Consider the following 14,801-nt stretch of genomic DNA (forward strand, 5'->3'; position numbering starts at 1 on the left):
AGCTGGATACATCCAGTCGCAAGCTGGGCACATTCAATACCCCGTTCGGTCGCTTTGCTGCAACCGGATGATTTCACCGCATCATGGAACAGATGATGCAGGGTATCGAGGGGGTGCGCGTGTATGTTGACGATGTCATAATCTGGTCCACAGCTCCTTAAGAACACATTGATCACCTCAAGCATGTATTCCACAGAATCCATGAGCATGGCCTCCGACTCAACAGAGCCAAGTGCTCGTTCGGTCAATCAGAAATCAAATTCCTTGGTGACCACATCTTGCAGCAAGGCGTGCGGCCAGATGCTGACAAGGTCTCGGCGATCAACGCCATGAAGACAAGAAGGCGGTCCTCCGCTTTCTAGGGATGGTCAACTTCCTCGGGAAGTTCATTCCCAACATGGCGGCACACACCACAGCCCTCCACCATCTTGTCAAAAAGTCAACGGAATTCCAGTGGCTGCCCGCTCATGAGAACGAATGGCGTGAGCTCAGGGCGAAACTCACCACAGCCCCGGTTCTGGCGTTCTTCGACCCTACCAAAGAGACCAAAATATCCACTGACGCGAGCCAGGACGGTATTGGGGCGGTGCTCCTCTAACGGGATGACTCCTCCTCATGGGCCCCAGTTGTGTATGCCTCCAAGCCCACTGAGCAATGGTACGCTCAGATCGAGAAGGAATGCCTGGGCCTCCTAACGGGAATCGACAAATTTCACGACTATGTGTATGGCCTCCCAAAATTCACAGTTGAGACGGACCACAGGCCACTAATCCACATAATCCAGAAGGATTTGAATGACATGACGCCTCAGTTACAACAAATCCTTCTCAAGCTACGCCGCTATGACTTTGAACTTGTCTACCCCAAGGCAAAGAACTCATTGTTGCAGATGCCCTTTCCAGGTCTATCTCCACACTGTGTGAACAAACTGACTTTGTCTGCCAAATCGATGCGCAGGTGCACTTGTGTGCCTCCAACCTGCCGGCCACTGATGAGAGGGTCATCCAAATTTGTGAGGAAACAGCCAAGGATCCTCTGTACAGCATGTGATGCAGCACCTCACAAATGGCTGGCAGAAGGGACAGTGTCCCCAGTTTAACAACGTCAAGGACGACCTGACGGTGGTGGACGGCATCCTCATGAAGCTCGATAAGAGTGTGATTCCGCAGAGCATGCGAGCTATGGTGCTCGGCTAACTCCATGATGGTCACCTGGGGGTCGAGAAATGTCGACACAGAGCTCAAGAGGCAGTCTATTGGCCGGGCATCAGCCAGGACGTTGCCAACACGGTCCTCAACTGCCCCACATGTCAGAAATTTCAGCCAGCTCAACCCAAAGAAACTCTGCAGCAACATGAGATAGTGACCTCCCCATGGTCCAAAGTCGGTGTCGACCTTTTCCACACCAAGGGGTGTGACTATATCCTCCTGGTCGACTACTTCTCCAATTACCCTGCAGTGGTGAAACTGTCCGACCTCACGTCGAAGGCGGTGATTAAAGCATGCAAAGAAACGTTTGCCAGGCATGGGATACCGCTCACGGTGATGAGTGACAACGGTCCCTATATTTACAGCCAGGAATGGTCTGAGTTGGCCCGCCTATACAACTTTCGTCACCTAACCTCCAGCCCCCACTACCCGCAGTCAAACGGGAAGGCAGAAAAAGGGGTCCATATCGTCAAGAGATTACTATGCAAGGCTGCAGACTCAGGCTCCGACTTCAACTTGGCGCTGCTGGCATACAGAGCATCCCCGCTGTCCACTGGGTTGTCTCCCGCGCAGATGCTCATGAATCGCACTCTGCGAACCACAGTTCCAGCCATCCATGTTCCAGACATTGACCACCTCACGGCCATACAAAAGATACAGCTGTCTAGGGCCCAACAGAAATCAGCATACGACGCTCATGACACGGATCTCCCCGAACTGGTCCCAACTGGTCGTGTTTGTGTGCAGTTGCCTGACGGCGGCTTGTCCGCCACAGCTGTGGTGATCAAGCAAGTGGCCCCGAGCTCGTTCCTCGTCCACACGGCTGATGGCTCCTTCCTACGATGCAACAGACGGGCGCTGCGCAGAGTTCCACGCCCGCCAACCAACCATGATGTCCCGCCTCACACAATGCTTCCTCCGGACGTGCCCTACCACGAGGCCACCGATCTACCAGCAATCCTGTCGACCTCTGCGACCACCGCATTGGCGACGGTCCCGCCTATCCAAGTGCAGGCGGCCCCTGATCCACCCTTGAGGCGGTCAACCAGAATTCGTCGCCCGCCGGAGAGACTAAACTTATAGACTGAACTTTTGCACAACTGTGTTACCTTATCGTTCTGAACTCTGTAAATATCGTTGTTACCGTTTCATCTGCCCTATATCTGCACTAGCGACACCTCCCTGTGTATATAAGGTCATTTTAGCACATTCTGTATATAGTCACGCACATATACACATCCACACGCACATGCACCTTAATATTTATTATCTCAACACACACAATATAGAGAAAAGAAAAGCGGGGGAGATGTCACAATATATATCTATGTATACAATGGAGTGCAGACAGGCAGTGATTGACATACAGGATGACCAGTAAGCACACAGAACACAGCAGCCAATCACCAGACAGGACACGACCACTATAAAGCCTGAGGGCACCAGTTTTCCCGCTCTCTCGGGACCCGGCCTCTGAGGCAGTCGGAGCTTGTGAGCTAGTCGGTGCCTACACCATGTGGTAGCTAAGTTAGTCTGGTCAGGCTAGTGTCAGGTCTCCAGTCAAGTCAGCATAGTGCCGACCCACAGTTGAACATGTATAATAGTTTGGATGTTGAATAAAATCGTGTTGTATTTTATCAAGTGTTGGAGGTCTGTCTCTCACTACACTGCTTCAAGTGCAGTTCACCTCGACCCACCCTACCCAACACCTCACTGGGGAGGAGAGGGCGAGTGCCGGGGAGTAGAGGGCGAGTGCCAGGGAGGAGAGGGCCAGTGCCGGGGAGGGTGTGGGGCGAGTGCTGGGGAGGAAAGGGCGATTGCCAGGGAGGAGAGGTTGCGTGCTGGGGAGGAGGGAGAGCGAGTGCTGGGGGTGGGGGGTGAGTGCCAGGGAGGAGAGGGCACGTGCTGAGGAAGGGGGGGCTGTTTGGGGGGGTTTGGGGGATGACGGGGGGGTTTGGGGAGGGCGGGGGGTTGGGGGGTGCATACCGGGGAGGAGAGGGCGAGTGCCGGGGAGGAGAGGGCGTGAGTGCTGCGGAGGGGGGAGGTGTGGGGAGGGGGGAGGTGTGGGGAGGGTGTCCGCCAGGCCAGGTGCCATCTTCCAATAGTCGCGACCATGCAGCCCATGGCACCTGGCTGCAGGGGTGGGGGGGTTATGGGCAATGATGACATGTCGTCTATCCCCCCCACCCCCTGCAGGCCATTATGTTTGGTGATCACCCAGGGATGTTGGCCGCCGTGGCGGGAGCCGCCCTTCTACCTGTTGCCCTGGGAGCTGGAGCAGGAGCGTGCCAGGGAGGCAGCGGAGGCTGCCGCAGAGCAGCGTGCTGCAGGGAGGCAGGTGCCCAGGCTGGAGGTCCACCTGCCCGACAGGGCGAGGAGGAGGAGGAGGAGGAGGAGGAGGTAGTGCCACAGCGACAGAGACAACCGATGAGGCCCCGTGGGTCCCCGCTCATCGTACCTGGACCTCACGGACCGGGCATGCAGGAGGAGACTCCAGATGAGCCAGGAAATCGTCGCCCATATCTGCCAACTTGAGGAGGACCGTCCTGAACTTTGTTTTATCTTCATCATCCGCAAAGGTGAGAGAATTGAAAATGTGGATGGCATGGTCCCCGGCCGTGGATAGGAAGAGAGCAATCTTCCTGGTACCCGAGGCGTCCTCCCGGTCTGTGGCTTCAAGGAAAAGCTGGAAGCGTTATTTGAATATTTTCCAGTTGGCCCCTAGCTTACCGGCGATGCAGAGCGGCGGCGGCGGGCAGATGTTGTCCATGTTGCAGGATGACCGAATGCTGGCGGAAGGCATTTCACTTGCAGGTAGGTCTAAGGAGTGCTAATATCCCTCAACTCCTGGTATCATGTTGTGTTGGGCGCTCTGGATCAGTGGAACACATACAGGCCACCAACACTTAAAATAGAGCAACACTATTTCATTAAGTCAGAAATTGTTTAACATACTTTCACTGTGGTGTAACACGATATTAGATTGAACTAAAGACCTATGCCTTGTCCTAACCAGTCTATGCACTCAGCACATGGTGAAGATCTGTTTTGCAGGCTGTGAGCTCTGTCCTACTAGGAAGCTGCAGCTTGAATGAGCGGGAACTCTGATGCCCCCTATCTTTATAGTTCGTGTGCTCTCACTGGTGATTGGCTGCGGTGTTGTGTGTGTTGATTGGTCCCACTGCATGTCCATCAGTGTGTGTGTGTGTGTCTGCACCATGATATACTGGTGTCTATTATGACAACAGGGGTTACCCGTTGTGGCCGTGGCTGATGACGCCTGTACGGAGGCCACAGACTGACGCGGAGAACCGCTACAACGGTGCCCATGCAGCGACCAGGGGTGTGATAGAGAGGTGCTTTGGGCGGCTAAAGGTGCTCTTCCTGGACCGCTCTGGAGGGGCCCTCCAGTACCCGTCAGATAGGGTCGGCCGCATCGTTGTGGTGTGCTGCGTCCTGCACAACATAGCCCAGCAGTGGGGCGATGTGCTGCAGGCAGAGGAGGGTGAAGGGGAGGAGCAGCAAGATGAGGCGCAGACCTCCCCAGATGAGGAGGATGGAGGCAATGGTCAGGAGAGACGGGCTGGACATGGACGGGAGGCTGCCCACAGTTACCAGCGAGCTAGCTGGCATGGGACAGGCTGATAGCCGCCCAGTTCACGGACTAGGGGGCCGTGGGAATCGCCGAGTATGGGCACAGACTGCACACTATGGCACCAGCCTACCACCCTCACCCCACCCACCCACCAGCCTACCACCCTCACCCCACCCACCCACCACCAACCACCCTCGCCCCACCCGCATGCATACCACCCCTCCATTGCACATCCACCTGCGGCACAACGGGCCGGGCTCACACGGTCCCCGGTGGAAGCGTGTCTATTGCAGGCCATGGAGGATGATGACAACCCGCTCTGCGATGAGCTCTAGGCTCTACATCGTTGGACAATGTCTGGCCCATGGCCACAGTACCATCCTCCACCCGGACCGTCCCTGCATGCGGCCGTGACACTGCAGCGCACGGTCCCGTCGTCTGCCCAGGGGGAGGGAGGGGCACACTCACCTGAGGCCGACGTTCTATCACCCCTCACACACCCACTGGCGCTCACTTCACACCACACCCCTGCACACATCGGACAGAGCACAAAGGCAGCTTCTGTATGTATGAAAGTGATTTTAATAACAATTAGCTCATTCACGTGCCCTCGCCCCTATAACTAATCTGTGCCCTGCACCCATGTCAACTTACTCAGTGTCTAATTTTTTTGGCCTTACGGACCCTTTGACTACGTCCAGGTGGTTCCCCAGACGGTACAGCAGAACTGGAGGTGGACTCCTGCCCTGTGACTCGGGACCCCTTTGGTGGCCGTTTCCTGGGGAGGCCCGGCCTAGATGGGCCAGGCTGCGGCTCGGGCGACTGAGATGACGAGCTGCTAGCCTGCCCTTCCCATTGCCCACCAGATGCACCTGGGACGGAAGGGGGTGTGGTGAATGTATTCACCTAAGTGTGAACTGTCTGTATAGTGCTGTGACCTATGACCTGGAAATGATAATACGGTCTACTTCCAGGTACTGTACTGGAACCCCGGTGGGCTCCGCCTCTGGCTCCGCCCTCACCGGGGGATATATAGCCCGGCCACATGTGGGTGGCACTCATTTGTACAACAGATACTGGCAGGCGAGTTCATGGATAATAAAGCCTAGTGTTCACTCGTTCTCACGGTCTCACAGTGAATTGATGTTTTTATCAGGGGGCGAGTCCGAGATGTCGCGGTTTTCTGGGACCTCCCCTACAGGAGGACCAGGAACGGGACCCAGCACCTCCTCCTCCCTTGGGGTGCCCGATGGCCCCCGGGCCTCTACATGGGTAGGGGTGCAAGCGGACTGAGCATCCGACGCCCCTCCGACACCTGGCGCTGCCAGTCCTGGAGGCACGTCCTGGTATCAACAAGGGTCTGCCAGTTTGCAGCCATGGAGCTCAGGGAGTTGGCCATCCCTGTCTGTGTCTGGGCGATGCCGGCCAGCACCTGGGCAATGGCGCTGATGCCCTCAGCGATGGCCTGCTGAGACTGGGCCATTGCCTGCTGAGACTGGGCCACGGCGTTGAGCGCCTCTGTGATCTGCTGCTGGCTCTGGCTCATGGCCTCCTGTGAGAGGGTAGCCATGTCCTGGGCCACGGATGCCGCCCGCACGGAAAGCCCCAGGCCTCGCAAACCGCTCCCCATGTCTGACACCGTTGCATCCATTGCCTCCACCACAAACCATGCGGTTTCGGCCTGGGTGGCACACATGACCGGCACCACTCCCTGCTCCTGCACGCGGGTGGACTCCTTCACCTGAGTCTGCAGCTGTCACAAGCCGGCCGTCACCCCCTTCGATCGTCCCTTGGTCCGTGACTGCATCGGGTCTATGGGTGGGTGTGGTAACTCCAGGAACCCGGGACCCATCTGGGCAGCAGGTGGTGGCCTGCAACGGGCTGCCCTCCGACCGCCCGGCCCCTCGGCTGCTCCTGCCTCACCTGCTGTACCGGGATGGCTGTGTTGTGCGCAACAGTAAGTGTCCCAGATGCCTCATCGCTAAAGTACCCAACCGAGGTGAGTGTCTCTGCGATGGTGGAGGGTGGAGGAGATAGCAGTGGCGTAATGTCGTGCTCCTCATCCGACCCGGTCCGGGGTCCCCTGGAGTGGTGATTCTTGTCCATCCGTCCCCTGTGTGTGGGTGTCGTGTGCATCAGTGTCGTATGCGTCGGTGCCCTGTGCGTCAGTATGCTGTGCGTCAGTGTCCTGTGCGTCAGTGTCCTGTGCGTCAGTGTCCTGTGCTTCAGTGTCCTGTGCGTCAGTGTCCTGGGCGTCAGTGTCCTGTGCGTCGGTGTCCTGTGCGTCAGAGTCCTGGGCGTCGGTGTCCTGGGCGTCAGTGTCCTGTGCGTCGGTGTCCTGTGCGTCAGTGTCCTGGGCGTCAGTGCCCTGTGCGTCGGTGTCCTGTGCGTCAGTGTCCTGGGCGTCAGTGTCCTGTGCGTCAGTGTCCTGTGCGTCAGTGTCCTGTGCGTCAGTGTCCTGTGCGTCGGTGTCCTGTGCATCATTGTCCTGTGCGTCAGTGTCCTGTGCGTCAGTGTCCTGTGCGCCGGTGTCCTGTGCGTCAGTGTCCTGTGCGTCCGTGTCCTGTGCGTCAGTGTCCTGGGTGTCAGTGTCCTGGGCGTCAGTGTCCTGTGCGTCAGTGTCCTGTGCATCAGTGTCCTGTGCGTCGGTGTCCTGTGCGTCAGTGTCCTGTGCGTCAGTGTCCTGTGCGTCAGTGTCCTGTGCGTCGGTGTCCTGTGCGTCAGTGTCCTGTGCTTCAGTGTCCTGTGCGTCGGTGACCGGTGCGTCAGTGTCCTGTGCTTCAGTGTCCTGTGCGTCGGTGTCCTGTGCGTCAGTGTCCTGGGCGTCAGTGTCCTGTGCGTCAGTGTCCTGTGCGTCAGTGTCCTGTGCGTCAGTGTCCTGTGCGTCGGTGTCCTGTGCATCATTGTCCTGTGCGTCAGTGTCCTGTGCGTCAGTGTCCTGTGCGCCGGTGTCCTGTGCGTCAGTGTCCTGTGCGTCCGTGTCCTGTGCGTCAGTGTCCTGGGTGTCAGTGTCCTGGGCGTCAGTGTCCTGTGCGTCAGTGTCCTGTGCATCAGTGTCCTGTGCGTCAGTGTCCTGTGCGTCAGTGTCCTGTGCGTCAGTGTCCTGTGCGTCGGTGTCCTGTGCGTCAGTGTCCTGTACTTCAGTGTCCTGAGTGCTGAATTTGGTGCTTTTTGAGTGCGATAGTAAGAGTTTGGTGACCGAGGGAGTGCTGAATTTGGTGCTTTTTGAGTGCGATAGTGAGAGTTTGGTGACCGAGGGAGTGCTGAATTTGGTGCTTTTTGAGTGCGATAGTGAGAGTTTGGTGGCCGAGGGAGTTAGGTGAGGAGGGAGTAAGGTGCTCCTTTCATTTTGTTTCCGACATTTCCGCAAAGAGTGAGAAGAGAGCCAGGAGTTTACAGGAAGTGTAGCTGACTGGGAGCAGAGTCGGAGGGCGGAGATCTAGTTAGTCCACACAGCAGCTATATTCTGTCAGGTAAGAGGGGATGGAGGCTAGGCCAGTTACATGCTCCTCCTGTAGGATGTGGGTGGTGAGGGATACCACCGGTGTCCCCACTGACTATACCTGCGGGAAGTGCACCCAACTTCAGCTCCTCAAAGACCGTGTTAGGAAACTGGAGCTGAAGCTGGATGAACTTCGGATCATCCGGGAGGCAGAGGGGGTGATTGAGAAGAGTTACAGGGAGGTAACCACACCCAAGGTACAGGACAAGAATAGCTGGGTTACAGTCAGGGGGAAAAAAACAAACAGGCAGACAGTGCAGGGATCCCTCGTGGCCGTTCCCCTTCAAAACAAGTATACCGTTTTGGATGCTGTTGGGGGGGATGACCTACCGGGGGAAGGCCCTAGCGGCCAGGTCTCTGGCACTGAGTCTGGCTCTGGGGCTCAGAAGGGAAGGGGGGAGAATAGAAAAGCAATAGTTGTAGGAGATTCAATGGTTAGGGGAATAGATAGGAGATTCTGTGGTCGCTAGCGAGACTCCCGGAAGGTATGTTGCCTCCCAGGTGCCAGGGCCAGGGATGTCTCGGATCGTGTCTTCAGGATCCTTAAGGGGGAGGGTGAGCAGCCAGAAGTCGTGGTGCACATTGGTACCAACGACATAGGTAGGAAAAGGGGTGTGGAGGTAATAAACAAGTTTAGGGAGTTAGGCTGGAAGTTGAAAGCCAGGACAGACAGAGTTGTCATCTCTGGTTTGTTGCCGGTGCCACGTGATAGCGAGGCTAGGAATAGGGAGAGAGTGCAGTTGAACACGTGGCTGCAGGAATGGTGTAGGAGGGAGGGCTTCAGGTATTTGGATAATTGGAGCGCATTCTGGGGAAGGTGGGACCTGTACAAGCAGGACGGGTTGCATCTGAACCAGAGGGGCACCAATATCCTGGGAGGGAGGTTTGCTAGTACTCTTCGGGAGTGTTTAAACTAATTTGGCAGGGGAATGGGAACCGGATTTGTAGTCCAGCAACTAAGGTAGCCGATATTCAGGACGCCAAAGCATGTAATGAGGCAGTGGGGAAGGGAACACTGACAAAGGAGAGTATTTGCAGGCACGGAGATGGGTTGAAGTGTGTATACTTCAACGCAAGAAGCATCAGGAATAAGGTGGGTGAACTTAAGGCATGGATCGGTACTTGGGACTACGATGTGGTGGCCATCACGGAAACTTGGATAGAAGAGGGGCAGAAATGGTTGTTGGAGGTCCCTGGTTATAGATGTTTCAATAAGATTAGGGAGGGTGGTAAAAGAGGTGGGGGGGTGGCATTATTAATTAGAGATAGTATAACAGCTGCAGAAAGGCAGTTCGAGGAGTATCACCCTATTGAGGTAGTATGGGTTGAAGTCAGAAATAGGAAAGGAGCAGTCACCTTGTTAGGAGTTTTCTATAGGCCCCCCAATAGTAGCAGAGATGTGGAGGAACAGATTGGGAAACAGATTTTGGAAAGGTGCAGAAGTCATAGGGTAGTAGTCATGGGCGACTTTAACTTCCCAAATATTGAGTGGAAACTCTTTAGATCAAATAGTTTGGATGGGGTGGTGTTTGTGCAGTGTGTCCAGGAAGCTTTTCTAACACAGTATGTAGATTGTCCGACCAGAGGAGGGGCAATATTGGATTTAGTACTGGGTAATGAGCCAGGGCAAGTGATAGATTTGTTAGTGGGGGAGCATTTTGGAGATAGTGACCACAATTCTGTGACTTTCACTTTAGTAATGGAGAGGGATAGGTACGTGCAACAGGGCAAGGTTTACAATTGGGGGAAGGGTAAATACGATGTTGTCAGACAAGAATTGAAGTGCATAAGTTGGGAACATAGGCTGGCAGGGAAGGACACAAGTGAAATGTGGAACTTGTTCAAGGAACAGGTGCTACGTGTCCTTGATATGTATGTCCCTGTCAGGCAGGGAAGAGATGGTCGAGTGAGGGAACCATGGTTGACAAGAGAGGTTGAATGTCTTGTTAAGAGAAAAAAGGTGACTTATGTAAGGCTGAAGAAACAAGGTTCAGACAGGGCATTGGAGGGATACAAGATAGCCAGGAGGGAACTGAAGAAAGGGATTAGGAGAGCTAAGAGAGGGCATGAACAATCTTTGGCGGGTAGGATCAAGGAAAACCCCAAGGCCTTTTACACATATGTGAGAAATATGAGAATGACTAGAGCGAGGGTAGGTCCGATCAAGGATAGTAGCGGGAGATTGTGTATTGAGTCTGAAGAGATAGGAGAGGTCTTGAATGAGTACTTTTCTTCTGTATTTACAAATGAGAGGGGCGATATTGTTGGAGAGGACAGTGTGAAACAGATTGGTAAGCTCGAGGAAATACTTGTTAAGAAGGAAGATGTGTTGGGCATTTTGAAAAACTTGAGGATAGACAAGTCCCCCGGGCCTGACGGGGTATATCCAAGGATTCTATGGGAAGCAAGAGATGAAATTGCAGAGCCGTTGGCAATTATCTTTTCGTCCTCACTGTCAACAGGGGTGGTACCAGGGGATTGGAGAGTGGCGAATGTCGTGCCCCTGTTCAAAAAAGGAACTAGGGATAACCCTGGGAATTACAGGCCAGTTAATCTTACTTCGGTGGTAGGCAAAGTAATGGAAAGGGTACTGAAGGATAGGATTTCTGAGCATCTGGAAAGACACTGCTTGATTCGGGATAGTCAGCACGGATTTGTGAGGGGTAGGTCTTGCCTTACAAATCTTATTGAATTCTTTGAGGAGGTGACCAAGCATGTGGATGAAGGTAAAGCAGTGGATGTAGTGTACATGGATTTTAGTAAGGCATTTGATAAAGTTCCCCATGGTAGGCTTCTGCACAAAGTAAGGAGGCATGGGATAGTGGGAAATTTGGCCAGTTGGATAACGAACTGGCTAACCGATAGAAGTCAGAGAGTGGTGGTGGATGGGAAATATTCAGCCTGGATCCCCGTTACCAGTGGTGTACCGCAGGGATCAGTTCTGGGTCCTCTGCTGTTTGTGATTTTCATTAATGACTTGGATGAGGGAGTTGAAGGGTGGGTCAGTAAATTTGCAGACGATACGAAGATTGGTGGAGTTGTGGATAGTAAGGAGGGCTGTTGTCGGCTGCAAAGAGACATAGATAGGATGCAGAGCTGGGCTGAGAAGTGGCAGATGGAGTTTAACCCTGAAAAGTGTGAGGTTGTCCATTTTGGAAGGACAAATATGAATGCGGAATACAGGGTTAACGGTAGAGTTCTTGGCATTGTGGAGGAGCAGAGAGACCTTGGAGTCTATGTTCATACATCTTTGAAAGTTGCCACTCAAGTGGATAGAGCTGTGAAGAAGGCCTATGGTATGCTCGCGTTCATTAACAGAGGGATTGAATTTAAGAGCCGTGAGGTGATGATGCAGCTGTACAAAACTTTGGTAAGGCCACATTTGGAGTTCTGTGTACAGTTCTGGTCGCCTCATTTTAGGAAGGATGTGGAAGCTCTGGAAAAGGTGCAAAGAAGATTTACCAGGATGTTGCCTGGAATGGAGAGTAGGTCTTACGAGGAAAGGTTGAGGGTGCTAGGCCTTTTCTCATTAGAGCGGAGAAGGATGAGGGGCGACTTGATAGAGGTTTATAAGATGATCAGGGGAATAGATAGAGTAGACAGTCAGAGACTTTTTCCCCAGGTGGAACACACCATTACAAGGGGACATAAATTTAAGGTGAAAGGTGGAAGATATAGGAGGAATATCAGAGGTAGGTTCTTTTCCCAGAGAGTAGTGGGGGCATGGAATGCACTGCCTGTGGAAGTAGTTGAGTCGGAAACATTAGGGACCTTCAAGCAGCTGTTGGATAGGTACATGGATTACGGGAAAATTATATAGTGTAGATTTATTTGTTTTTAAGGGCAGCACGTTAGCCTTGTGGATAGCACAATTGCTTCACAGATCCATGGTCCCAGGTTCGATTCCGGCTTGGGTCATTGTCTGTGCGGACTCTGCACGTCCTCCCCGTGTCTGCGTGGGTTTCCTCCGGGTGCTCCGGTTTCCTCCCACAGTCCAAAGATGTGCGGGTTAGGTGAATTGGCCAATGATAAATTGCCCTTAATGTCCAAATTGCCCTTGGTGTTGGGTGGCGGTGTTGAGTTTGGGTAGGGTGCTCTTTCCAAGAGCTGGTGCAGACTCAAAGGGCCGAATGGCCTCCTTCTGCACTGTAAATTCAATGATAATCTATGATTAATCTAGGACAAAGGTTCGGCACAACATCGTGGGCCGAAGGGCCTGTTCTGTGCTGTATTTTCTATGTTCTATGTCCTGTGCGTCGGTGACCGGTGCGTCGGTGTCCAGTGCGTCAGTGTCCTGGGCGTCAGTGTCCTGGGCGTCAGTGTCCTGGGCGTCAGTGTCCTGGGCGTCAGTGTCATGTGCGTCAGTGTCCTATGCGTCAGTGTCCTGTGCGTCAGTGTCCTGTGCGTCAGTGTCCTGTGCGTCGGTGTCCAGTGCGTCGGTGTCCTGTGCATCAGTGTCCTCTGCGTCAGTGTCCTGGGCGTCAGTGTCCTGTGCGTCGGTGTCCTGTGCGTCGGTGTCCTGGGCGTCAGTGTCCTGGGCGTCAGTGTCCAGTGCGTCGGTGTCCTGTGCATCAGTGTCCTCTGCGTCAGTGTCCTGGGCGTCAGTGTCCTGTGCGTCAGTGTCCTGTGCGTCAGTGTCATGTGCGTCAGTGTCCTGTGCGTCAGTGTCATGTGCGTCAGTGTCCTGGGCGTCAGTGTCGTCTGCGCCGGTATCCTGGGCGTCAGTGTCCTGTGCGTCGGTGTCCTGTGCGTCGGTGTCCTGGGCGTCAGTGTCCTGGGCGTCAGTGTCCTGTGCGTCGGTGTCCTGGGCGTCAGTGTCCTGTGCGTCAGTGTCCTGGGCGTCAGTGTCCTGTGCGTCGGTGTCCTGTGCGTCGGTGTCCTGGGCGTCAGTGTCCTGGGCGTCAGTGTCCTGTGTGTCGGTGTCCTGTGCTTCAGTGTCCTGTGCATCGGTGTCCTGTGCGTCAGTATCCTGGGCATCAGTGTCCTGTGCGTCAGTGTCCTGGGCGTCAGTGTCCTGTGCGTCAGTGTCCTGGGCATCAGTGTCCTGGGCATCAGTGTCCTGGGCGTCAGTGTCCTGGGTGTCAGTGTCCTGGGCATCAGTGTCCTGTGCGTCAGTGTCCTGGGCATCAGTGTCCTGTGCGTCAGTGTCCTGGGCATCAGTGTCCTGTGCGTCAGTGTCCTGTGCGTCCGTGTCCTGGGCGTCAGTGTCCTGTGCGTCAGTGTCCTGTGCGTCAGTGTCCTGGGCGTCAGTGTCCTGTGCGTCAGTGTCCTGGGCGTCAGTGTCCTGGGCATCAGTGTCCTGGGCGTCGGTGTCCTAGGTGGGTGTGTCCTGGGTCGGCTGCGATGGGGGTCTCTTCCTGTAGCTGCCGCCCCCCCCGTCGCTGGGTCTGGCCCACCGGCGCCGCCGCACTCGCACGAGATGAGGCCGTCGTCTCCCTGGTGCTCTGGGTCTATCCCTGGCTCGTGGCCGCCCTGGATCGTTCAGGGGGAGTCGAATGGCTGATGGGCCAGGTCTGTCCCTGGCTAGTGGCCATCCTGGATCGTTCTGGGGGCGTCGAATGGCTGATGGGCCGGGTCTGTTCCTGGCTCGTGGCCGCCCTGGATCGTCCTTGGGGCGGTCACCCTCCGCGGGGATGGGTGGGTCGACGTTTGGTCCTGCAATACACAATACAGCATGCATGGTTAGACACGCAGATGGGGATAGGGGGCAGGGGGGATATGGGGGAAGGGGGATATGGGGGATATGGGGGAAGGGGGATATGGGGGATATGGTGGAAGGGGGACTATGGGGGAAGGGGATATGGGGGAAGGGGGATATGGGGGAAGGGGATATGGGGGATATGGAGGAAGGGGGACTATGGGGGATATGGTGGCTAAGTGGGATATGGGGGATGGGGGATATGGGGGAAGGGGACATGGGGGATAAGGGGAATATGGGGAAGGTGGAAATGGGGAATATGGGGGAAGGGGGATATGGGGGAAGGGGATATGGGCGATATGCGGGAAGGGGGAAATGGGGGAGATGGGGAAGGGGGATATGGGGGAAGGGGGAGATGGGGGATATGGGGGAAAGGGATAAGGGGATGAGGGGGATATGGGGGAAGGGGGATATGGGGGTAGGGGGAAAGGGGGGCAGGCAGCTGGGGGTCTCACTTGGTGGTGCGCCCCCGGCCACTGCATCAGCAACCTACCGGTCCAGTGGTCCGCCTGCAAGTTCCAGGGCCCTCTCCTCATGGATGGTGAGTGGTCGCAGTTCAGGTGGACCCCCTCCGGTCCTCTCACACTCCCGGTTGTTGTGAGCGCGCTTCTCCTGTGAGGGGGCGGGAGTGTGGCAGGGATAAAGGGCAACAGTGTTAGGCAGAGATATACATGCAGACCAGCGGTTGTGTGTATGTTGGCAAAGGTTCACAACCCATCCTGCCACTGCAGCCTGCATGGGTGGGTGCAGCCATGTCGGTTGCACCTAGGGCTGTGCCACCCATCGGAGGTGGGGGGG

Source organism: Scyliorhinus torazame, chromosome 17 (genome assembly GCF_047496885.1).
Source record: "Scyliorhinus torazame isolate Kashiwa2021f chromosome 17, sScyTor2.1, whole genome shotgun sequence".
NCBI classification, from domain to species: domain Eukaryota; kingdom Metazoa; phylum Chordata; class Chondrichthyes; order Carcharhiniformes; family Scyliorhinidae; genus Scyliorhinus; species Scyliorhinus torazame.